Consider the following 26,414-nt stretch of genomic DNA (forward strand, 5'->3'; position numbering starts at 1 on the left):
CATAAAATAGAAGAGAAGAGAACCCTCCCAAACTCATTCTATGAAGCCAATATCACCCTGATACCTAAACCAGACAGAGACACATCGAGGAAAGAAAATTTCAGACCAAATATCCTTAATCATCGACGCAAAAATTCTCAACAAAATTTTAGTAAATCGCATACAAAAACATATTAAAAAGATAGTGCACCATGATCAAGTGGGTTTCATCCCAGGGATACAAGGTTGGTTCAACATCAGGAAATCAATAAATGTAATTCACCATATCAATAGAGTTAAAGTCAAGAATCACATGATTATTTCATGCAGAAAAGCATTTGATAAAATACATCCCTTCATGCTCAAAACACTAGAAAAAATAGGGATAGTGGGATCATTCCTTAACATTGTAAAGGCCATCTATGCTAAGCCCATGGCCAATATCATTCTAAATGGTGAAAAACTGAAAGCATTCCCCCTAAAAACTGGAACAAGGCAGGGATGCCCTCTTTCACCACTTCTATTCAATATCGTCCTTGAAACTCTAGCCAGAGCAATTAGACAGACCAAAGAAATTAAAGGGATACGAATAGGAAAAGAAGAACTCAAACTATCCCTATTTGCTGATGATATGATTATATACTTAGAGGAACCAGGAAATTCCACCAGAAAACTTTTGGAACTCATAAGTGAATTCAGTAAAGTAGCGGCATATAAGATCAATGCACATAAATCTAATGCATTTTTATATAAGTGATGAATCTTTGGAAAGATTAATCAGGAAAACTACCCCATTCACAATAGCCTCAAAAAAATAAAATACTTGGGAATAAATCTCACAAAAGAGGTGAAAGACCTCTACAATGAGAACTACAGTACACTATAGAAAGAAATTAAAGAAAACCTTAGAAGATGGAAAGATCTCCCATGTTCTTGGACAGGAATTAATATTGTCAAAATGGCCATACTACCTAAAGTGCTATACAGATTCAATGCAATTCAATTAAAATCTCAATGACGTACCTTACAGAAATAGAGCAAGCTTATAAAATTCATCTGGAAGAATAAGAAACCCAGAATAGCTAAAGCAATCCTTAGCAGGAAGAGTGAAACAGGTGGTATCGCAATACCAAATCTTCAACTCTACTACAAAGCAATAGTAATAAAAACGGCATGGTATTGGTACCAAAATAGACAGGTAGATCAATGGTACAGAATAGAGGACACGGACACAAACCCAAATAAATACAATTTTCTCATACTAGACAAAGGGGCCAAAATATGCATGGTGAGAGATAGCCTCTTCAACAAATGGTGCTGGGAGAATTGGAAATCCATATGCAACAGAATGAAAGTAAACCCATATCTCTCACCATGCACGAAACTAAACTCAAAATGGATTAAGGACCTCGGAATCAGACCAGAGACCCTGCACATTATAGAAGAAAAGTAGGTCCAGATCTTCAACATGTCGGCTTAGGACCAGACTTCCTTAACAGGACTCCCATAGCACAAGAAATAAAAGCAAGAATCAATAACTGGGATAGATTTCAAAGTGAAAAAGCTTTCTCTCAGCAAAGGAAACTATCAGCAATGCGAAGAAAGAGCCTACAGAGTGGGAGAATATCTTTGCCAATCATACTTCAGATAGAGCACTAATCTTCAGAATGTATAAAGAACTCAAAAAACTCTACACCAAGAATGCAAATAATCCATCAACAACAATGGGCTAAGGAAATGAATTAGACACTTCACAGAAGACGATCTACAAGCAATCAACAAAACATATGGAAAAATGTTCAACATCTCTAGTAATAAGAGAAATGCAAATCAAACCACCCTAAGATTCCATCTCACCCCAATTAGAATGGCGTTTATCAAGAATACGAGCAACAACAGGTGTTGGCGAGGATGTGGGGAAAAGGTACACTCATTCATTGCTCTTGGGGCTGCAAATTAGTGCAGCCACTCTGGAAAGCAGTGTGGAGATTCCCTTAGAAAATTTGGAATGGAACCACCATTTGACCCAGCTATCCCACTCCGTTGTCCTATACCCAAAGGACTTAAATCAGCATACTACAGGATTCAGCCCACATCAATGTTCATAGCTGCTCAATTCACAATAGCCAGATTGTGGAACCAACCTAGATGTCCTTCAGTTGAGTGAATGGATAAAGAAACTGTGGTATATATATATACAATGGAATATTACTCAGCCATAAAGAATGATAAAATTATGGCATTTGCAGGCAAATGGATGAAATTGGAGAATATCATGCTAAGTGAGATAAGCCAATCTCAAAAAACCAAAGGTCGAATGATATTGCTAATAAGTGGATGAGGACACATAAAGGGGGGAGGGAAGGGTTAGTGTTAGGGTTAGAGTTAGGGTTAGGGAGGGGGGCAAGAATGGAGGAAAGGAAGGACTGTATAGAGGGAAAAGAGGGGTGGGAGGGGTCGGGGGAAGGGAAAAAATAACAGAATGAATCAAACAGCATTACCCTTTGTAAATTTATGATTACACAAATGGTATGCCTTTACACCATGTGCAAACAGAGAAACAACATGTATCCCATTTGTGTACAATAAAAAAAAAAAGAATGGCAATTACCATGAATACAAGCAACAATAAATGTTGACAAGGATGTGGGGAAAAAGGTACACTCATACCTTGCTGGTGGGACTGCAAACTGGTACAACCACTCTGGAAAGTGGTATGGAGATTCCTCAGAAAATTTGGAATGGAACAACCATTTGACCCAGCTATCTCACTCCTCAGTATATACAAAAGGACTTAAAATTAGCATACGTCAATGACCATAGCCACATAATGTTTATAGCAGCTCAATTCACAATAGCCAAGCTATGAAACCAACCTAAGTGCCCTTCAACAGATGAATGGATAGAGAAAAGTTGGCATATATACAACAATGGAATATTGCTCAGCTATAAAGAAGCAGTAAATTATGGCATTTGCTGGTAAGTGGATAGAACTGGAGATGATCATGCAAAGTGAAATATACCAGTCCCCAAAACAGGATTAAAATGTTCTCTTTTTATACATGGTTGCTGATCCATAGTGGAGGGTTAGTAGGGAAGAATGAAGGAACTTTGGATTATATAGAATGAGGGGAGGGTTGGGGTGGGTGGATGGGAAGGACAGTAGATTGAAACAGACGTTATTACCCTATACACATGTATGAAAAGAATTTTAAAAAATATATATTTATCCCGGTCAAAAAAGGTGTTAATGAAAACAAATAAATAAAAGTTAAAAAAATAACAGCAAAAAGAGAGAGTATTATTAATTTAGATAGAATTGCCAGGAAAGCCTCTGTGAATAAGGTCATCTGCTCTAGTTTGGTCTTAACGATCACTCCAAGAACCATGTGTTAAAGGACTAGTGCCCAACTTGGTATAATTGAGGAGGGGATGAACACTTTCAGAGGGTTAGTGCTCCTTCCATTATGTGCTATCTCACCACAGGATCAAAAGCAATGGAGCCAAGCAAACCATGAAATGAAACCTCTAAAACCATGAGCTGAATAAACCTTTCCTCTTATTAAGTGGGTTTATCTCATGTGTTTTATTATAGTGATGGAAAACTAACACATTATCTAAATAGAAATCTAAATGAAGCAAACAAGTGAAGCCTGTGCTTATTTGAGGATATTTCAGGCAGGCATGGGGGATGGGTTGGGGGATAGGCAGTGGTTCTCTTGAAAGCCAATGGATACATTTAGATTACCAATTTTAAATCTCTGCTCTGAAGTCAGTTTTCAAAATATTCAGCCTTGAAAAATTTTGGATCCTGCATGGTTTTTGTTTGTGTTTTCTTTTTCCATCTGTTGACTTTTTCCATCTAGGTTTTTGATAACATATAGATACTGCTATGTTATTGCAACCTCTTTTGTCATCGAGGTATGTAATACAGTGATGCTCATTTCATAGAGTATAAAAGACCGTATTATGGTTAATATCAGGCTTTTTGACTTTAGGATAATTTTATACCCTTAAAATTATTGAGGATCCAAAAATTATTGGTTACATGGGTTGTATCTATAGATATTTACTACATGAGAAATTAAATCTTGGAAAATTTAAAATTTTCTTCATTTAAAATAAAAAAATAATAAACCCATGACATATTAGTGAAACATAATCTTATGAAATAAGTACATTTTCCAGAAAAAACAAAAATTAATGAAAAGAGTGACATTGTTACATTTTTGCTTATCTCTTGGATGCCTAACTTAATAGAGGTTGACTGGAATCTCAAACCCAATTCTGCATTCAATTTTTAGCACTGTCATATAGCATCTGGAAAACTTCATTGTATGCTTGTGGAAAAATGTAAAAAAAAACCCAAAAAACAAAAATAAAAAGCAAATAACAGCTTAGCATTATTACAAAAACTAGTTTTGATCTCCTGGAACCCCGAGTCCAAGTGTCTGGGTATCTCTAGGAAGTAGAGTTGGGGGAACCTGTCCTTGATTATATTCCAGCTTCATCACCTGAGGTGCTATCTGATCTTTCTGTGCATTGATTTCTTCATCTTTCAATGGGTAGAATAACAGTGCTTACCTCCTAGGGTTGAGGTGAGGATCACATGACAAGTCATATGAACATGTCATAGAGTCACGTCTGGTACTGAGAAAACTCTAGTCATTAGGATAATTTCTTTTTTTACATTTTAAAATTGGCGCATCATCATTAGTATGCTTTTAAAATAAATACCACAGTTGATTATGACTAACTCTGATCTGTGACGGAGTATTGTTCACATGTGAGATTTAATTTTGTGTCACTCCTTGATCAGGAATGCATCTTCCCACTTATAATCTTTATATGGAAAAGTAAGGCACAGTGGTGAGAAGAACTAAAAACCACACATTGCTGTTTTTCTCTTTTGAAAAGATTTATCTTTTATTATATTTTAAATTCCATTAAAATTTTTCATATTTATTGTCTACTTGCGATCAGAACTTGGGGAAATATGTCCTCCCACCTCCCAAGACAAAACATGCCCAAACATGGCAATTCTACAAATAGAGATATCATTTGCTACTAAATGTCATCATTGATATGAATTTCAGAGAAATTCAAGAAGAAAAACTGCCTTCAACTACTGTAGAATTTCTTTAGAGATCATTGACCTTCAATGTTTCTTTCATTTATAACCATTTTCATATTCGATCTAATTGTCATAAAAATAGTATGAATTAAAACCAGCAATCAAGAACATTAGCATGGGATATTGGTTTTTTTTAAATGTTCAGATTTCAATGACTCGACTCAGGTGTATAGTAGTCACATACTGCTGTTTTATTTTACCATGTGAGTTAAAATGAAAATACTTCACATCACTTAAGTAACAGATGTACTGTGCATGCAAAGTTTGTGCAATCTTGTGATAACGATCTTAAATGTAAAAGAACTTCAAACGGCAATAACACGTGGTTAATCCAAGAAGCATTAACAGTCTACTCCTTATCCACTCTGAACATGGAAGCATTATGTAACTAATTAGTTTACCATAGTAAATAATCCACTAACATTTCAAGAAGCATTCCTATTGGAGTGTGGAGTAAATATTATATTGCATGTTAAACTATAATTAGGATGAATAGTGGTACCAGGCCCAATTTTAAAATGCTATGGAAAATAAATGAGCTCTGTCTGGGTTAGATGGGTGTTGCATGTCCTCTACATACCAAGTGCTCAGCTGCCCAGCTCAGGTTTCCCTATAGCTGCTCTGGAAACCTGATGATTCATCTCAGTTTCCAGCATGACTCTTAGAGGTAGCTAAAAGAGTGAGTGACTGTTTCTCCTGGGAAAAAGAAATGTAGAAGACAAAAGAGAAAATTCACAACTGCATGAGAGATATGGAATCCATCTAGCTTTAGGTGAACAGAGAATGCAGAATTTTCCACATAGCAGGAGTTTCTATCTGCTACTTGGATGATCCAAGAGTTTAGAAAGGAAACTCTGTGTTGCCCCACATAACTTTATAACAGATGATCTTAAACTCAAAGGTGTATACAGTTAGTGGCTGTCTTTGAAACAGGACTATGGTCGGGTGACTATAGTTAACAATAATATGGTGTGTCTTTCAAAATAGCTACAAGAGAGGATTTTGAATGTTTTTACCATAAAAAATCCTAAATGTTTGAGGCAATTGATATGCTAATTCCTCAAACATCATCACTGATGTGTTTCAGTACATCATTTATATGTACTAACACATCACAGTATACCCTGTAAACATGGATAACTATTTTGTGTCAATATTTAAAAAGCTGCAGATTAGGTGAGGAAAGAATAAAGTCCAGGGCAGAAAAGTAAACCAATGAAATGGAATCTCTACATGGAGAAATTTCTTAAGCCCATGGATTTGGGTGAAGCATAAATCCAGTGCTTAATTTAAGGCCTAATTAAGAGGGAATGAGAGAGGAAAGAGAAAGGAGAATTGACATTTTTATGGCTCGTCCAGGCATAGCCAACAAAGCAGCTGCCTTCCCAGGATGTAAGAGGGACCCAGAGAATCTCCCTTACCCCATTCCTCAAATTCCCACAAGCCACACATTCTAATTAAATCCCTTTCAGTTCAGTGATCCCAGTCCTGTGTTCAATTGTTGTCCACTGATTCAAACATCTCTGATGACCTAGGCTTGGATAGAAATGCAAAGACAACAGACATTTAAAAAGTTGTGCTCTCTGTCTCAAGAAATCTATCTTCTAGTGGAAGAAGAGAAAAGAAGCAAATAAATGAGCACATTTAGTGTGAGAAGTGCTTCCATGGAGATAAGTACCCACCAGAGGGGGCAGGAAGACAGGGATGGGATTAACCCTGCTGGGGGTGTGGTTGGAGTAGATGCAGGTGATATTTCTGGAGCTGCAGGGAGGTGGGGTGTGCAAAGTTGGGAAGAGAGGATGGAGTCTGGAGCAGGGGTCTCTGGCTTTGTACAAATGGGGAGAAGGGGTCAATCTCCCTGTCCTTGGAGTTCCAGGGAAGCAGCCATTACCCAGCCTTCCACTGCTGGATCCACTAAGGACAGAGTGTATTCTCCACGGGTGTTCAGGTAATGCATGTGCATGAATGCCTCAAATGTCCTTTGAGCTCCGGCCACAAGCTGGTCCCACTAGGAGTATGAGTCGCACGCTGAGTCCTGCCCTCATGGAGCTGGCCTTCTTATTTAAAGAATGAGGGGGAATGAACATGTAGAATGAGACTAACTTCTCTTAAAGCTCTGGTACTACAGCCTCCCATCAAATAGGTAATGGACACCATTGAAAGACAGCCCTGGCTACCTGTGGAAACCTGAAGATGTCCTAGTTCAGTTTTCTATTTCTATATGCTTTGATCTTGCACATGTTGTTGCCTTTGCAATGATGAACAAGATGCAAGGAGAAAAATGTGAGTGTATATGTGTTTGTGTGATAAATGATACCACATTGATTTTTATAAATATTGTCTCTATTTTCTTGTTCAGTGTTTCTCATCTGCTTTCTGACTTTTCTGATGTTTGGCTCAGAGTCCATTCCCCCATAGTGGAAAGCTGAGAACATCTTAAGACTTTTTTTTTAAAAATATATTTTATTTCTTGTACTTTGTAACTAAAACCAAATAAACCTGCATTAAATGAAAAGAAGTTTTCAAATACATTACACACTGAAGTCAGTTGTATTCATAAAGTTAAAGGTTTTCAAATATGTGTACAGTTATAAAGCAAATTAAATTTAATATTTCTGAGAAAGAGATATGAATGTTCAAAATATATGAGAACGTGTTCAATGTCTATAGCAATTAGAGAAGAGCAAATTAAAACACACTGGGATTCCATCTCACTCCAGTTAGAATGGCAATTAACAAGAATACAAGCATCAATAAATGTTGGCAAGGATGTGGAAAAGGTACACTCATACACTGCTGGTGGGACTGCAAACTGGTGCAACTATTCTGGAAAGCAGTATGGAGATTCCTCAGAAAACAGAATGGTACCACCATTTGACCCAGTTATCCCACTCCTCGGCATATACCCAAAGGACTTAAAATCAGCACACTACAGTGATGCAGGCACAACAATGTTTATAGCAGCTCAATTCACAATAGCCAGCTACGGAAACAATCTAGGTACCTCTCAACAAGTGAATGGATAAAGAAAATGTGGTATGTATATACAATGGAATATTACTCAGCCATAAAGAAGATGAATCATGATATCTGCTGGTAAATGGATGGAGTTGGAGAATATCATGCTAAGTGAAATAAGTCAGTCCCCCAAAACCAAAGATAGAATGTTCTCTCTACTACGTGGATGCTAACCCACAACAAGGGAAGGTAGGGAGGGGAAGAATAGAAGTTCATTGATTAGACAAAGGGGAAATAAGGGAAGGGAGTTGGGGAGGAGAATAGGAAAGGCAGTATAATGAACTGGACATTGCTATGTACATATATGAATAAAAGTCCAGTGTAATTCCACATCATGTGCAACCACAAGAATGGGATCCCAATTAGAATAAATTATACTCCATGTATGTATAATTTGTCAAGTCACACTACTATCATATATATCTAAAAAGAACAAATAAAAAAATTAAAAAGAAGAACCATCTTAGGACTTTCTGCTCCTTCAATTCTTCCTTCCTAGGAAGGTTGGCAGACAGTTGTCTGAGCTAGCTATGTCCTCTTTTGAAATTTCTCCCACCAGGGCCTGGGGAGATAGCTCAGTCGGTAGAGTGCTTGCCTTATAAGCACAAGGCCCTGGGTTCGATCCCCAGCACCCAAAAAAAAAAAAAAAAAAATTTCTCCCACCAAACAGAGGACTTCACTAGTTATTAAGAGGTTGGGCAAAGCCATATTAGTTAATATCATGATATCCTTGAGGTGAAGTATCCATCTGTTCATCTATCCATCCATCCACTCCCTCATCCATATTATGTACTTTACGATGTCTGAACAATTTTTTCTTTTTTCTTTTCTCTTCTACTCTGCAGTGCTGAGGTTCTAACTCAGGGCCCTGTGCATGCTAAGCAAGTGTTCTACCACTGAGCTACATCTCAGCCCCCAAACATTTTAATAAGACATACAAACAAGTACACAGACCAATGTAAAAAAAGGTTGTACATGCTCTGCTAGAGGAATATAGGGGGCCATGGGAGCACATTTTAAAAGTCATTTGGGTAAGATAGAATTAATTCAAACCTAGCAGAATGAAGAAAATATAATTTTTATCATATACAACTGTTAACATTTCTATTTACAACAGAAATCACTTGAAGCTTTTGCATGGGACAAGGTAGCTGATTATATAAATTATGCTACAGAGCATGTTTGCTAACATGGGCCTGTGCTTTGAGGATATTCCCCAGAACTGCAAAATAGTTAGACAATGTACAGTGGTAGCAAACTTAGCAAAGAAACAAAATCTCTGAACTAATTTCTTCTGGTTTGGGTACAGCCTTTTCATTTGGGTGGAAGAAAAAAATCAGGTGCTCAGTTCAGGACATAGCTAAGGAGGGAAAGAGGTGCATGTTAAAATCTGCTAATACCAGGGTCACACAGGGTAAAGGACCTTCACAGCTGGAGCTTCTCAGTGCGTGCAGAGCCCTCTCATGAGCTGTCACTATGAGAGTACCCCAGCAGGAGATGCTTCCTTTAAAACTGGGTCTCTTTTATTCCTGTAAGATAGAAGGGAGGTTGCATCCACTGTTAATGATCTTAATTGCTATTCCAAACCACCCAAAGACCTAGAAGAAAGACTATCAAGGATGATAGCAAAATCATAATTGGTCCTCTGCTGGAAGAATGACTTTCCAACTTTTTTCTAGGCCTAACATGCCTCCTGAACAAAGGCTGGCTATCCTTGGGACTGTAATTTTCTTCACATTGAATTTTCCTGGGATGTGGTGAAGGACAAATGTGGTCAGCTGCCCGGTCCCAATGCAGAATGCCCTTTGAAATCCCTGTTCTGCAGTGTCCGTGCCTATACCTAACTCCCTGTATTAGGAGCACATGGGACTGGGCAGAGCTCATATAAGCAGTGAGCCTTTGTTTCTGATCAGAGGATCAGCTTTTAAGTCTTTGAGCCTGCTTTGGGACATATCTTGTCTCTGGGGCTGTTCAAGGTTCTGGCTATTGAAGAATTCCTTTCGGCTTTTGGCTGTTGTCTCAGTACGTCTGCTTGCGGTTCCCTCAGTCTGGGAGGTGGAGGTGGGTAGAGATTCCAGCTTCCAAGTTGGAACACTCAGGGTGATTCTACACGCGGTGGTTATGATGAATGTAGGTGGTAGTGGGACCTGCAGGAGGTGGGGCCTAGTGGAAGGAAGTGAGGTCACTGGGGACCTAACTTAGGGGTCATTGAAGCAGATATTAGGACCCTAGATATCCATAAGTAGAAGAATGAAGTTACATCCCTATCTCCATTCTGCACAAAAGTTAACTCAAAGCGGATCAAAGACCTAGGGATTAGACCGGACACTTTGCAACTATAGAAGAAAACATAGGGTCAACACTCCAACATATTGACCCAGGCACCAAATTCCTTAACAAGACCCCTAAAGCTTAAGAAATAAAACTAAGAATTAATACGTGGACTAGCATCAAATTAAAAAGCTTCTGTACAGCAAAAAAAACCAATTAGGACCTGAAGAGAGTGTCTGCAGACTGGAATATTTTTGCCATCTATTCCTCTGACAGGGGATTAATATCCAGAATATATAAAGAACTCAAAAACCTTAACATGAAAATCGAAAATACCCAAACCCAATCAATAAATGGGCAAAAGAACTCAACAGACCCTTCTTAAAGAAAAAATACTAGCGGCCAACAAATACATGACTTTCCTAGCAATCGGGGAAATGCAAATCGAAGCTACATTGAGATTTCATCCCACTCCAGTTAGAACGGCAATCATTAAGAATACAAGTAATAGTAAATGCTGCTGAGGATGTAGGGGGAAAGGTACATTCATACATTGTTGGTGGGACAGCAAATTAGTTCAACCACTTTGGAAAGCATTATGGAGATTCCTCAAAATACTAACAATGAAACCCCATATGACCCAGCTATCCCACTCCTTGGTATGCTTTCTCACATATGTAGAAGCTAGACTAGAATAAAGAAAAAAAAAATAAGGTTCGTGGGAATCCCATGAATATGGAAGGGAAAACAGTGGAGTAGAGGAAAGGAATAGAAGGGGAGGAAGGAGGGACAGGAAAGGGAGAAATGGTGGAATGAAATTGACCACAATATGTTGTGTACGTACCTGAATATACCACAGTGAATTTCACTTTTATGTATAACTAAAAAGCACTAATTTTAAAACTATAAATAAATAGAAGGAAGACCAGTAGAGAGGAGGAAGTGGGACAAGGGAGGGAGGAGGGAAGTACTGGGGACTGAAGTGGAGCTAATTGTATTCCATGCCTGTATAATCGATTATGTCAAAATGTACCCCAGTGTTATGGATAACTATAATGTCCTAATAACAACATTAAAAAGTACTCTATGTTCATTGCCGCTGCCGGTTCACTTTCTATTCATTTTGTAATTCATGGCAAGGAAGCTTTGCCCCGGGCAGGACCTTGACTTCTCACATTCATTTAGTTCTTTTCAGTTCCTATTTAACTTGACTTTTCTGAAGCAATTTATGTAAGGAAAGAGAATTATGGTCTTTGGTGTCAGAAAGTTTTGGCTTTGAATCCCATTTCACCACTCAGTAGCTATGTGATGCTGGACAAGTTATTTTAACTTTCTGGGCCACAATTTCCATATTAGTTAAATCAGAATACTAATACGTTACTCATGGGATTTCCCTAGGGGCCTTAAATGAGAGAACATATGTAAAACTCCTGGAATAGGGCTGAGTACAAAATAGAGCTCAGTGAAGATTGGTTGGGTGGCTTTCTTCTCTTCTCTTTTGCTCCTGTGATTTCAATCTCTTCTCTATTTTCCTCCTCTCTCTAGTCACTCCTACGCGTCTTTTGTATGCTTTTTTTATCCTTCCCTCCACCCCCACCCTGAGCTATTGCTGTTCCTCAAATCTGTCCTGAGTTTTGCCCTCTTTTTACTGCTAATGTGTGGAACTGGGTGGTCTCACGCACACCTGTGACTCCAGTTACCACCTATCAGTGATTTCGTAACTCACAGCCTTATACCGGTTCCTTCTCCTGGGCTTCCAACTTGTGTCCCCACTACTTACTGACATCTCATTCACATGTCCCCTGGCATCTCCAACGTGACTCATCTCCTTCTGTCCTACTCCAACTCTCTCCATCTTAGAGAATGGTCCATCTTCCCAGTTGCTCCTTGGAAATCTACGAGTCCATTGTTACCATTCTCTTTCCTATGTCTCATATTTCACCACAATAATTTCTAATTTCTGAATACACTTCAAATATTTTCCCTCTACTTTCTTCTCCCTTAATTCAAACTCTGATCTTTCTTGACTTGACTACCAATATTTTAAACTCCTTTCCCCATTTAGTGTGTTCTGTCTTATAAATAATTTTCCAGAGTGAATTTCTAAAGTGGAAATGTGATCAGGTCATTTTCATTTAAAAATAAAATTATTCAATTTTTATCTGTCATCTTCAGGATCAGTTCAAATTCTTTAGCACGACAGATACATAACTTTTCATGAATTGGTCCCATTCCCAGCTACACTGGCAGTTCCTCCAATGTGCTGTACGATTACAGGACCTGCCTTTGCCTGTTTCCCCCATTATCTGGTCATCCTCTTCTCTCATCCATTAGAAATCTCCACTTAAGTCTTGTGGCACTTGGTTCTGATATCGCCTTCTCTTTGAAGCTTCATTTACCATTTTAAGCTGGGCAAGTGCCTACCTTGGGACCTCCCCTAACCCACTCCTATTATAAGATTTACCACACCCCTCTCTAATCCATTGATTTCCCAGTTTCCTGTGCAGTCCTACAGGCTGGAATGCCAGGAAAGGTATTCACCCCTGATTCCTGAGCCTTTGGCAGTGTGTGACCCTCCGTGAATAATGGTTGACTGAATGAAGGGCAGGTTCAGTGCTCGTTCGACTGGAGCAAGTTGGCAATGACCTGGCTCTTCATTTAGCGCATCCAAGCTGTTGAAATATTCAACTTGGTTCACCGCACCCTTGTTTCCCTATTACATATTGCATGTGGACTGATTCGAGACTTGCTTTAGGTTTTATCCTTTTTTTTTTTTTAAACTAACTCAATTTTTCTTCTCAAATTTGGATCAGCTCTGCCACTGAGCAGCATGGCTTCTTGCACGAGTCCCTCAGCCACCTTGAGCTTGGGCTTTGGTTTTCTTTTCTGTCTGATGGAAGAAATATTCTTGTAAACATTAGCAGGGATTAACTTGGAGTACATGAAAGCATCAAACGCAAGGCAGTATCTTTAGGATACTACAACCAGAATTTCTACAGCTTATCCCCTCTCAAAATAGAGAGACAAGTGCCGCATGTCTGCCTGTACTATTTTGAATCAGGAGAGGCCATATCAAAAATTGTTAGCCTTGTGAAGAAATAATGCAGAGTCCTTAAATACCCCAGAGTGCTCAGAACATACCAGAAGACTCTAAGAGAAGTTGGTCTAAGAAACTCTTTTGAAACATGGAAAAGTCGAAGTGGAGTTTCATGGGATGGCGCTGTGAAGCCCGGGGATATGTCTGACTTGCAGGCTCTCTCAGCTCTATGCTGGGCGAGTTTAGAGCCTGGAATACTCTTCTGAGATCACTGTCAATCTCAGAGGAAGATGTCACTGCTGTGATGTATAAATCTAAGAAGTCCCTGAAGAATGTTCTAAACCTTGAGCCCCACAAGCTGCCTGGCTTAATGGCTATGGAGAGAACCTGGTCAAGAGACCAGAGTCAGGGATGGAGACAGTCTGTGGACACACCACTCCATTGGAGAAGACTTATTGAAGAATGGGTATGTGTGGGGTCCACTGTCAAGTCCTGAGAACACAAGATGAATGAGAGATGGTTTGTGACTCTGTACAGTCCCCTGCCAATGACTACGTGAAGGACAAGACGCCTGTTCTCCTGTCTATACTACAGGCCTAGGAGCCTCAACAGAGGTTCAGAGGCAGAACCTCTGATGTGGTCTTGGCTGTGAGTAGCCCGAAAGAGTTAGGGTTCTATTTCAGAGGCGCCTAAGGCCTCCCAACAGGAAAGAACTTCCCAGAGGCCAGCATGCCTCTCTGCCCTTTAACTATGATAGGCTCATTTCTTCAGACTGTCAATGAATGATCATTTGAAATATGAATAATTCTGCAAGTACTAAGAATAGATAGCCTCTACTGAAATCCTCAAAGATAGGCTCCAGTTTAAATGTTTTATGACTATGTCATTTAATTCTCACAACAACCTAATGAGGTATTTTCATTATTCCCAGTTTACTCATAGGGAAATGGAAATGCAGGGCCCTGAGAAACATGTCCAAAGCAGGTCACACACCAGAAAGTGGGAGAGGCAAGATCGGAGTCCAGCAGACTGGCTTTAAGTTCATGCTCTCAATTATAATGCTCTTCTAGAAAGAGCAGCATTGTGTCCTATTAGCAATTACTTCTGTAACTTCAGTGACAGTTAACTAATTTTTAATGAGGATGTATAGGCATCATACCAAGTGATTTTTATTATTTCATTTACTGTTAACAAAATCCAGCAGAATAGGTACTGTTCTTATCATTTTACAGATGAGAAAAACAAAGTAAGAGAAGACAAAGAATTAACTTGAGGCCACTAAGCAGGGAATCTGGAGTCAAGGTTTGCGATCAGGCATTTTAATTCCCAAACCTGAAGGTCTTATGGCTACACTTGACAACTGGGTGACACCAGACACCTATGGGCTGTGAGGCCCAGTTATCTCAGGGTGAGACAGACACTGAAAAGATGGTCAGTTCAAGGGTCCTGGAGGTCTTGGGGAGAAGGGGACATAGGCAGTATAGAAAAAACTGTTTTTACCCCTCAATTTTGCCCAGGGCTGACTTTGTCCATTGTCCAGTGGGGGAGTAACTTTTTTTTTACTGCAGCCTTATTTAATAGGCTAAACATTGAACTTTAAACTCAGAAAGGTTAAGGATCTTGTATTCTAACACCAACCCCATGCTACACATAAGTTCCCTGACAGGAACCAACTCTCTCTAGTTGCGTTCTCATTCACAGGAACTCACTGCTTCTCAAAGGCAACTATGCCTTTGAGCTGGCTATCATGGCCAGATTATTAAATCAAAACATCTCCCTGTAACTTCTATTTCTGGCTCTGCTAGAGCTAGACAATTGGGCCAATTGTGTTCTGAGCTCATCTTATCATCACATCTCACACCAGACTCCCCTTACTCTGTGGACTCATGATTCACTGACTTTCCTTGGGACAATCACAAAAGTACTGCCACAGGACCTTTGTTCATGCTATTTCCTCTGCCCAGAATACTATCTCTTTCCTTTTCAACCCATTTTTATTAATTTTTCACTTCAACTTAATCATGTCCTCCAGAAAGCCTTCCCTAGACCCTTGACATGGTCAAATCTCCCAATTATATACTTTCAGAATATCATTGTCTTAGATTACATTCTCTAAAGACAGAGCCTGATTGGGGGAGGGGATGTGTGTGCTAATGATTTACTGAGGAAGCACCCTCAGGAAAACTGGGGTGAAGGAAACAAGATGGTGGGTGGGGGGTGGGGAGCTACACGAGAAGGTTCTAGTCTCTTAGCGTGTGGCTTCAGCTCGTCTGGGAGGGAACCCTGGAGGGCAGGCCAATTTGCAGCGTCTGTGTCTTGAGGAAAATGTTGGTGCTCTTATCCCTGCCCCAGTCAGGTTTGGCTGCCAGGGTGGGTGAAGGCCAAGCACTTCCTGCAGGAGATGTCTCTGGGTAGCCACTGAAAGGTCATAAGTCCACTCATTGGGTAGAGACTGAGGGCAGCAGGGAAATACACCAAACACAACCATCCAGGAGGTCAGGGTGGGCACCAACAGCAAGTGCTCAGTCACAGCCTCTCCTTCCCCGAACTTGCCCACCTGAAACTTTGATCTACAGTGTGGTTGTTTGATTGGAATCTCTCTCTCCCATCGGGGCATGATCTCCTTGCAGGCAGGACCAGTGTCTCTCTTCTGGTGGTTTCCATGGTGCCAAGCACAGGGCTTGTAGTTAGTCAGTGCTGAGTGAACAATGCATCTCCTGGACCAGAGAAGCCCATTCCTGTCTCAGATGAGCACAGTCTCCTTTACCTCCGTATCTCCTTTCCTACTTTTTAGCTTTTGGACATTTTCTATTCCCTTCTGTCTTCCAGGATCTTTTCCCTTCTGGCTTCCTTGAATTACAGTTCCTTCCCAAGAATCCCACATCCTGCTTGTTAACAAGCCAGCGTATCTAAAGTCATTCCTCAAGGGCTTGTTATCAAGAATGGGAATCAGTCTGCCTCCATAACAGCTCAGAACTGCCAAGAGCTTTAAGGAAAAAGATACAGCAGTACTCTTCTTAAAAATTTTAAATTTGTTCTAATTAGTTATACATGGCAGTAGAATGCATTTTGATACATGGAGTATAACTTCTTATTCTGGTTGTATATGATGTAGAATCAGAATGATGTAGAATCTGGTTGTATATGATGTATATATATGACTGGTCATGCAGTCATATATATACATCCAGTAATAATGTCTGATTCATTCCCCTATCCTTCCCATCCCGATTCCCACTCCCTTTACTTCCCTCTGTCTAATCCAAAGTACCTCTATTGTTCCCAAGCCCACCCCCACCCTGTCCCATTTTGAATTAGCATCCACATATCAGAGAGAACACTCTATCTTTGGTTTGGGGGATTGGCTTATTTCACTTGGCACGATAGTCTCTAGTTCCATCCCTTTGCCAGCAAATGCCATAATTTCATTCTTCTTCAATGCTGAATAATATTCTGTGTGTGTACACACACACAAACATATATATATATATATATATATATATATATATATACACCACATTTTCTTTATCCACACATCTGTTGAAGGACACCTAGGTTGGTTCCATAGTACAGCAGCAGTCTTTAGATCCAGGTTCTATCCTGTTCCCTCAATGTTCCTTTCTGGGTGTCAGGGGAACAGTAGTGAGTTAGTCTTTTTTGTTCCCCTGGACATTTCCATGGCTAGCTTCCCATTGACCTTTTGCTCACTTATGATATTTAGACTACTGAGGATTTTCATTTATTCTGGTTAATCTATTGCTTAACATAATGAGCCAAATCCCACTTGAATTGCTGGGTCAGGCCCAAGAAGCAGTGGTAATGAGAAAAGGTGAAGTTTTGATGGTAGTGAGATTGATAGAAGCCGAAAAGCTTTAAGGAAGTTGATGTATTGGGCATCGGGCAGAGAGAACATTCCAGAAGATGATAGAAGGTTCTGAGGCACAGCTAATCTGGCTTAAATTCTAGGACTGACTTTATCTACTGGATTATGCAGTAGAGCCCCAATCCATGCTCTGCTATGTAGTAGTGTGTGTGTGTGTGTATGTGTGTGTGTGTGTGTGTGTGTGTATGTGTGTTTATGTGTGCACGTGTGTGTTTGTGTGCGTGTGTGTATGTATGTGTGCATGTATGTGTGCTCACACATATGCTTGCACATGTGCCCATGCATATATCCTTCTTGAGCTTTGCAGCTGTCCAAGCCCCTCTGAACCCTCCATACTCATATGATTTCCAAAGCTTCTCCGTCCATGCATCAGAGAGCATGGCCCACTGGACTGCACTAGACCAAGAGAAAAGAGCTAGGATTCATTCTTGGTTCTGTGCTGGCCAGCAGGAACACATTTGGGATAATATTCTACTTCTCAGACCCCAGTTCTGCCACTTATGAAACAAAGGGTTGGAATAAATGTCTTCAGCTATAGACTCCCATGGCATGTTTATTGGAGTGTGCTCTGGGCTGGCCGCTTTGGAGGATCTCAGCAGGTATCATTTTCTCATTGAATTCTCCTGGAGCTGCCGTCATCCCTATTTATAGATGAGAAAATTGAAGTCAAAGAAATCGAGTTCCTTTCCCATGGCCACTCAGGCAGTCACTGTGGGAGCTGGGACTAGACCCATAGACACGGACTCCAAGTTCAGTGCTATTTACTCCATCATTGCATCTATTTCTCACTTCCTGCCATTGCCACCATTGTCAGAACTGCAAGGTGGCTCTGGTGGGCAGTCAGAAAAGAAGTGGAAGGAAATTAATCTGGAGTGGCTGCTGCCATCTTGCTTTAAATCCGTCTCTACACCATAGTCCACACTGGTGCTGTAGTCACCAGCGTCAGGTGAGCAGAGAGCCCCAGGAAAGGGCACTGTGTGCACAGGGACAGGACTGGGTGTTGTCAGCGGATCCAATACATATCTAGTGATATGCACAGTATTATGGGCATTGGATTCAGGAATGAATCGTAAATAGTTCACGTACATGTGATTAGTGTCAGATTCTGAAAGTTAAGCTAAGCCCTGTTAGTTTCAGGAGGAAAGAGGAGTTGCCCTCCACAGAAAATTCTTCACATTCTACTTTCCACCTGGGCGAGCAGGACTGACTTTCCTGACTGTGTCTTTTGGGACAGTGGTTCACTCAGCCCACTACCTGCAGATTCACCAACTGTAAAATGGTGACAATAATGATAGCTATGTTCTGGGGTTTGGGTAACATTCATGTTTGGGGGTTAGATCACATTTATGAAACACGCTGTACAATGTAAAGTGCTAACAATGTTGATTTTTATTTTGTGCTACCCTGGCTACTAGGCTAGAAAAATGAAGAGGATGTAATCCTGCTGCTAAATGCTGTTTTGTTGGTGCTCTTGTGGCCAGGGCTACCTTTGACACGTGCATTCTAGTTGCTGCAGGTCACCTAGTGTCCTCGTTCTCCGGCTTATTGTGATTAATGTACATTGAACAAACAGGGCCGATGGGAGGGAATGTCTCCTTTTCTCCATGCACAACTCTGATCAGCGTTCAGGTCAGGTTGCTTTCCTAACACCACAATTTGTTTCTCAGAGACAGATGGCACAGCATAGATGCACGACATGGAGAGGACCACGGGCACGGGGCGGGGGGGGGGGGGGGCGGTGCTCACCAGAGTGACCTGGTCCACTGGAGGTGGGAACCAGGGACTGTGACTGACTTGTTCTGATGTAAGAGGTGAGTGTAGCAGAGACTGCCCGTTGTTCACTCATAACAACCTCCCTTCTTCTTTAGTCAGAAAACCCCCATCTTTAGCTGGGCCTATGACTGCCAAGCTCTATCAAATCTATAGGTGGTTGTAAGACCAAGTTCTGTTATGTGAGCAGAAGTAATATGCACAACTTGTGGTTGTGTGCCCTTAACAATGTGATTTTTTACTCAGCTGCCTCCTTTTCTTTCTGTAGGTTGGAATGTTGGCATGATGGCAGGAGCAATAGCAGCCATATATAATACTACGAAACCGAAGATGCATACTGAAAATGGCAGAACAACAAAATCAAAGCCTGTGTTTCCAGCATCACAGAAACATATTATGGAAAGAGAAATAACTTCTAATGTTCTATGGTTGAATAATGAGGGTCAAAAGCAATTAACTGTATGTTGCAAAATAACTCGTAGAGAGGATTGTTAATGTTCTTAACACAAAGAAATAAGTGTTTTAGGTGATGCAATTTCCTGATCTGATCATTAAATTGTATACTGTATTGAAATTTCACACTATACACCTAAAATATGTACCATTATTATGTCAATTAAAAATAAAAAATATATTAAAAACAGTCTGCTCACATATCAACCATTACACAAGGGAGAAATACACCCTATTTTGCTTAAGTTTCTGTTATTTTGGTATGCGTTATAGCAGTTGTATCTTAACTAATGTAATGAGAAAGGATGTTTTGTACCCTGTAAGGTTAGACACTTCCACATCTTAAAACAACTGTTTGATGAAGTGGTTGTAATTTAGTAGAATAAGCTCAGACATTGATGTCCATTAACTAGTTTGTTGTGGAGAGTGGTGATCTAAATCATGGCCTGACTCCTGGTGGCGGTGTTTCTGCTGGGAGCTGCCTGTGAGAAGGTGCAGGTCAGGAGGCCCCAGTTACCATGCTAAGGTAATGCCGGCCAGGGGTGGCTACGACTGAAGGCGCCCAGCTTTATCAGTCCAGGCCTGGAGTTCAGCATCTTTTCCCAGGGACAGTGAATTCTGAGCAAAATGAGGTGACCCTAATGTCTCACCAGTCCTGCATCTTTCAGATTGCCTGCTTTGCTGAAACTTTCCCACAATGAACCTTTTGATGGTGAAACCTATATAATAAACTTGCTGAGCTAGCTTAGAGTCAGTCAGGGCTCACCAGGGCTTGGCTACCCACCTGGCCCCATCTTTTTTTCCCTATGTGTCTGTTTGTCTTTTCTTCATCCCCCATTGCTCCTGTGCTTTCAGTATCTCCCTTAATTAATGGCCTGGCTGAGAGAGATGAGAGGGTGGCAGCAATTGGTGCATGAACAGGGACATGAGAGGCCCAGGCAGTTTGTCATGGTCACATTATAATTGTTAGGCAGGCTATTAACCTCTGCATCTGTTATGATTCGCATATGAAGTGTTCTTCTAAAACTGATAATGATTCGGTTATGAGGTGTTCCTCTAAAACTGATAATGCAAGAATGTTCAGAGGTGTAATGATTAGATTATGAGAGCTGTGATCTAATCTGTGGATTAATTCAGTAGGTTGATTAATAATTTGAAAGGACTTCTGTCCTGGGTGAGGCATGGATGGAGGAGGAGGGTCACTAGCGGCTGACCCTGGAAGAGTTCATCTTCCCTGCAGCCCCTTCCCTTTTCTCTCTGTTTGCTTCCTGGCCTCCAGGAACAGAGAGGCATTCCTCTGCCATGCCCTTCTGATGTGATGTTCTGCCTCACCTTGGGCCCAGAGTAATGGAGTTGGCTGACCATGGACCGAAGCTAACCATGAAACCGTGAGTCAAAATAAAAAATTTCTTCCAAGTTGTTCTTGTCGGGTATTTTTGTTATAGTGACAATAAGCTGACTAACACAGAATCTCAGTTCTTTTCTCACTTATAAAATTAAAAAAAACAACAGACATAGCAGTAGCAAGGTCTTCATTTTATGAACTTGTTCCTTGCATTGGTGCCACAGATTGTCAGGGTTAAGTGAAATAAAAGAGTTCTGGGTGAACATAACACAAATGTAAATTATTATTACTTGATTTTTCCCATACTGATTTCTTGCTTACTTAAATGCTTTCAGGCACTGACCATTCCTGAGATTTTGCATCCATACCCCTCAAAAAAAATCAGGTCCAAAATTTAGTACAAAACAGAAAATTAATGTGTGCACATTAAAGGTATAGCTGACTTTTAAGTGAATGCCTCTGTTCACAGAATTTTTAATTTTGGTTTGAATTCATAAATAAATTAGTTTGGCCCCAGAGATTTGTCAGGCAACTTATAAATATTTACAGTAGAAAACCAAACTACAGTGGATCTCTCTAAGGACATGTAGCTGTGTGACTGGGTAATCCACTCATTTATTCAAATACATGACTGATTTTGTTTGCAAACTCTACTGTCTACTTGAGAATGGTAGAAAAGCCAAATAATATCTTTCAGTCATCATGACAAATTTTGACCCGGTGGGCCCTCTGGAAAGGTCTCTGGTATATTCATTGTTGGCAGGCAGGGGCAGGTTTTGAGGATGGAAGCCCTATGCCTCTAGAGAGCTGCACTCCCAGCCCTTATTTTCTTAATAGACCTGTCCGTGTCCTCTTGAATCCTTTACATGCTTCCATGGGTGCGGGGTCAAGTGAGTAGTCTGTTACGTGACTGCTAAGGTGTAAATCTGGAGCAACGTGGGAGTTTTCATTTTTAACCAATTCTCAGATGATTCTAGAGTCTTTAAAACTTGAATACCGGACTTTTCTGTTTAAATGGCTCTTTTAATAAAGGAGACACTGTGTCCAAATATGTGCCCAAATTTTTCAAATACTCTATTCCAAAAAGCAAAAATTAAAAAAAAAAATCACTTTATCTATCTATTCTCCCTGCTAATTAAGGACTGACCCCCAATTAGGTATTAAATCAATGACAAAATATTGAGGGTGGCTCCTCTCCTAAATGAAAATAAACACAGATCTGCCAAGATCAGATTGTGATTTATTTGAATTTGTGAGTGACTCCAAAGGAAAGCAGAGATGAGTACTAGCCTTAAAAAAAAAAAAGGTAAAAATATTTTAAATTCTGTTATATACACAACACAATATATACTGTTTTAACATATTTAAGAGTACAGTTAAGTATATTCACATTCTTGTGCTATCCTCCCGGCCATCCGTTTCCAGAATTTGTTTCTCATCCCAAACAGAAACTCCACACCTATTAAACGATAACTCTTGCTCCTCCCTCCCTCCATATGTGGTAAACTAATCTACCTCTTGCCTCTGTAAATCTGCCTGTTCTAGATATCCCATGTAAGTGAAGTGACTCTGCACTTGTACTATTGTGTTTGGTTTATTTCATTTCCCATTCATGTTTTCAAGATTCATCCAAGTTGTATCCCATGTCAGAATTCCACTCCTTTTTAAAGTTAAATGATATTTTATTTTGTATATATCATGTTTTGTTGATGTACCCATCCATGTATGGAGGCTTGAGTAGCTTTTACCTTCTGCCTATTTTTTAATAATAATGCTGTGAGCCTGGGTGTATAAGTTCTCAATTTGTTGCCAAAACAGCAGTTTTGACCTCCTATTAGGAGTGGCACGTGTTTCGCCTGGGGTGGAGCAGACACTGGGACCTGCCTGCAGAGTTTCTGTTGGAGCCCTGTATGGAATTTTGGATGCTTCACTGGTGCCTAGACACAACAGCTGGTCCCTGGCACAGCTGTGAGAATGCTCACTGTGTACTGCCATCTCCTCACGTTGCAAGGAAGGACCTTAAGGGATAGAGAGAACATGAGGGTGACATTGGGATGTATGTACAGCACGAGTTTGTGCAAATGAATTTGTCTGTTCCTGGATACAACATGTCACACTCCATATTCCTAGATGGGATCTGGGATGTGGGAGGGGGGTTCTCAATTTGCTGAATAGAGTCAGAGGTTGGACTTGGAGCTGGAGGTCATGGCCTTCTGTGCCCCAGAGCTGTAAGTGCTGTGTGTGTGTTTGGCTGATAATCCTCGTCTCTTACTGTTGGCTCCCTCTTGTAGGAGTAGAAGCTGATGACTTTGAAGCTGAGTTACAGAGAAGAATGCCTGAAGAATGTGGCCATTACTACGACTTCTGACAAATGCCATCATGAGGATTCTCACTTAGTTCATTTAGCTCCAGAGACACGACTCCCAGGCCTGTGGTTTTCATCCTCACTGCCAGCGAAGTTTAGAATCAGTGTCAACACAGAAACCGCTGCATGGCCTTAGAGTCTCTTACGTTGATCCTGCAGTCCAGGAGATCAGATTCCAGGATGATGGGATTTTGACTGTCTCTAAATTTCAGACAAAGTCAGATGAGGACAGCACAGGCAGGTGTTCTCATCCGTCCTTGGTTTGGGGCCCTGTCCCTTTGAATTTTAATCATTGAGTACAAATTCAGATCCTTTTATGTGATGTGGTTTTAAACTTTGTTTTTACTGCTTTCTAGATTTACAAAAGGACTTAATTAGATATACTAAAAAAAAAAAAAAAAAAAAAAAATAAGTAAAGACATTGAGCTGTGTTAGGAAAACACCCAGGATTTACATTTAAAGTTTTGGTTCCTGCAGAAATAAGTTTATGGAGTAGAGTAGCTCTAAATCCACTGACTGGGGTCCAGTGCTCTCCCTTTTGCTCTGTTTATTGGGTTTCTTAAACAAACAAACAAACAAACAAACAAACAAAAAAACTAGTTCTATGTCTTCTGCTTTTTTTTTAATTGAAAAAAATAATACAAGCTCATTCACTGCTTAAGTCTAGGAAACAGCCTTGGAGAAAAGCTTAAGTGCTGCTGCTTAATTGGGAGGTCCGATGCCAAGGCAGCCAGGGAGAGAGCAGAGGCTGCCGTGGTGGGGCAGGATGGAGGCAAGCACAAGGTGGGGCGCTACTTCAGTCTACAGGTCCGTGGCTCTAGGTAAGATATGCAGAAGCACCTTACCCGGAGCAGTCCATCCGGGGTGAATGAAGAAGAGATTTGTTGGCTCTTTCCTAGCTCCTGTCTTGCCATAGCTGAAGCTCACCTCATGGGGCGTTATGTTCCTATTCCTTCAGGTGGCATCACTTAATCCCTTAGTGGCTTCCAGAGAAGTCAGACCCCACAGATGGCACTTTATCTGAAGTTGTGGGAGGAGCCAGAGACTGGCCATTTGCCTCACGTTGTGGGACCAGTTTGTCACAGTGGCAGCAGATGGGGAGAGCAAGCAGCAGAGGTCTGGAGGAAAGTTGAAGCTAGAGAAACTGAGGCAGCCACGAGCTGGGTTTGAAACGGACATGGTAAAAATTCAAGCGCAAATCTACAATAAGTACATTTCCCTTCCACTATTTTTTGGTATATTCACAGATTGTCAAGCATCACCATTATATAGTTTCAGAACATATTCATAATTCCAAAAAGGAGACCTGTACTCATAAAATAGCCCCTCCCCATTCCTCTTCCCTGCTGGTGATCCCCATCAATCACTCTGCTACTCTGTGTTTCTGTGGATTTGCACATTGCCTATGCTGGACGTTGCAGGTACATGGTGACTTTTTGTGCCTGGCTTCTTTCACTTTGCATAATATTTTCAAAATTTGCCCATGTGGTGCCATGCATCAGTGCTTCATTCCTTTATTTCATTTTCTTTTTATCAAATTTTAAAAATGTTTTTATAGGAGGCTGCGTCTGGCTCCCGCTCTCAAAGCTGTTGCAGTGCGTTGAGCTCCATAGAGACAGCACTGGGGCAAGTGAGAGCTGGACGGCACCGAGCCACTCTGTGCCTCGCTGAGGAAAAACAGCTAAACAGGGGCAAAGGAGCGCCTAAGAAGCCGAGAGGCAAAATGTCATCATGTGCATTCTTTATGCAAACTTGCCGGGAGGAGCACAAGGGGAAGCACCCACATGCTTCAGTCGCCTTCTCAGAGTTTTCCAAGAATAGTGCTCAGAAAGGTGGAAGACCACGTCTGCTAGAGAGAAAGGAAAATTTGAAGACATGGAAAAGGTGGACAAGGTTCATTATGAAAGAGAAGTGAAAATCTATGTCCCTCCTGAAGGGGAAACAAGAATCCCAATGCACCCAAGAGGCCTCTGTCAGCCTTCTTGTTCTGTCCTGAGTATCGCCCAAAGATCAAAGGAGAATGTCCTGGCCTGTCCATTGGTGATGCTGCAAAGAAACTGGGAGAGATGTGGAATCACACTGCTGCAGATGACAAGCAGCCTTCAGAAAAGAAGGCTGCTGAGCTGAAGGAAAAGTACGAAGAGGATCTCGCTGCCCACCGAGCTAAAGACAAACCTGATGCAGCAAAAAAGGGAGTTGTCAGGGCTGGAAAACGCAATAAAAAGAAGGAGGAGGAGGAAGATGAGGAAGATGAAGAGGATGAGGAGGAAGAGGAAGATGAAGATGAAGAAGAGGATGATGATGAAAAAGTTGGTTCTAGTGCATTTTTTTTCTTGTCTATAAAGCATTTAACTCCCCTGTACACAACTCACTCCTTTCAAAGAAAAAATTTGAAATGCAAGGCTGTGTAAGATGTTTTTAAACTGTGCAGTGTCTTTTTTTGTATAGTTAACACACTACTGAATGTGTCTTTAGATAGCCCTGTCCTGGTGGTATTTTCAATAGCCACTAACCTTGCCTGGTACAGTATGGGGCTTGTAAATTGGCATGGAAATTTAAAGCAGGTTCTTGTTGGTGCACAGCACAAATTAGTTATATATGGGGACAGTAGTTTTTCATCTTCAGTTGTCTCTGATGCAGCTTATACGAAATAATTGTTGTTCTGTTAACTGAATACCACTCTGTAACTGCAAAAAGAAAAAAAAAAGTTGCAGCTGTTCTGTTGACATTCTGAAAGCTTCTAAGTAAATACAATTTTTTTTATTAGAAAAAATGTTTTTATTGGTACATTATAGTTATACATAATAGTGGGGTGCATTTTGACATGCTCATATGTGTATGTAATATAATTTGCTCCATTTCAATTCCCAGTGCTTTCTCTTTCCATCCTCTCCTCCCTCCCCTGCCCCCCTTCCTCTAGTCTACTGGTCTTTCTTTTATTTCATTATTGATTTTTTAATTGGCTCATGATAGATACCTGTAAAAGTGGAATTCCTTGTAATATAGTAATATGTTCACATAACATAATTTGGTCATTTGCATCCCAAAGTTCCTCCCCTTTCCCATCTCTCCTCCCTACCCCTTGATTCCCTTCTTATACTTCATTGTTCTCCCTTTTATTTTCATGGGATTTCCTTCTTTTAGAAATTATTTATATCT

At 40.6% G+C, this 26,414-nt stretch overlaps 1 long non-coding RNA gene across 1 annotated transcript in view; it reads left to right on the plus strand.

Annotated features, from left to right (window-relative positions):
• Nucleotides 1-26,014, plus strand: part of LOC306660311 — a 39,139-nt gene extending 13,125 nt beyond the window's left edge. Inside the window, exon 2 of the long non-coding RNA XR_013763592.1 lies at nucleotides 25,502-26,014. This is a non-coding gene — a long non-coding RNA (uncharacterized lncRNA). The remainder of the gene's footprint in view (nucleotides 1-25,501) is intronic.
• Nucleotides 26,015-26,414: the final 400 nt, after the last annotated feature.

The sequence above is a fragment of the Sciurus vulgaris genome, assembly GCF_902686455.1.
Source record: "Sciurus vulgaris genome assembly, chromosome: 1".
Lineage (NCBI taxonomy): Eukaryota > Metazoa > Chordata > Mammalia > Rodentia > Sciuridae > Sciurus > Sciurus vulgaris.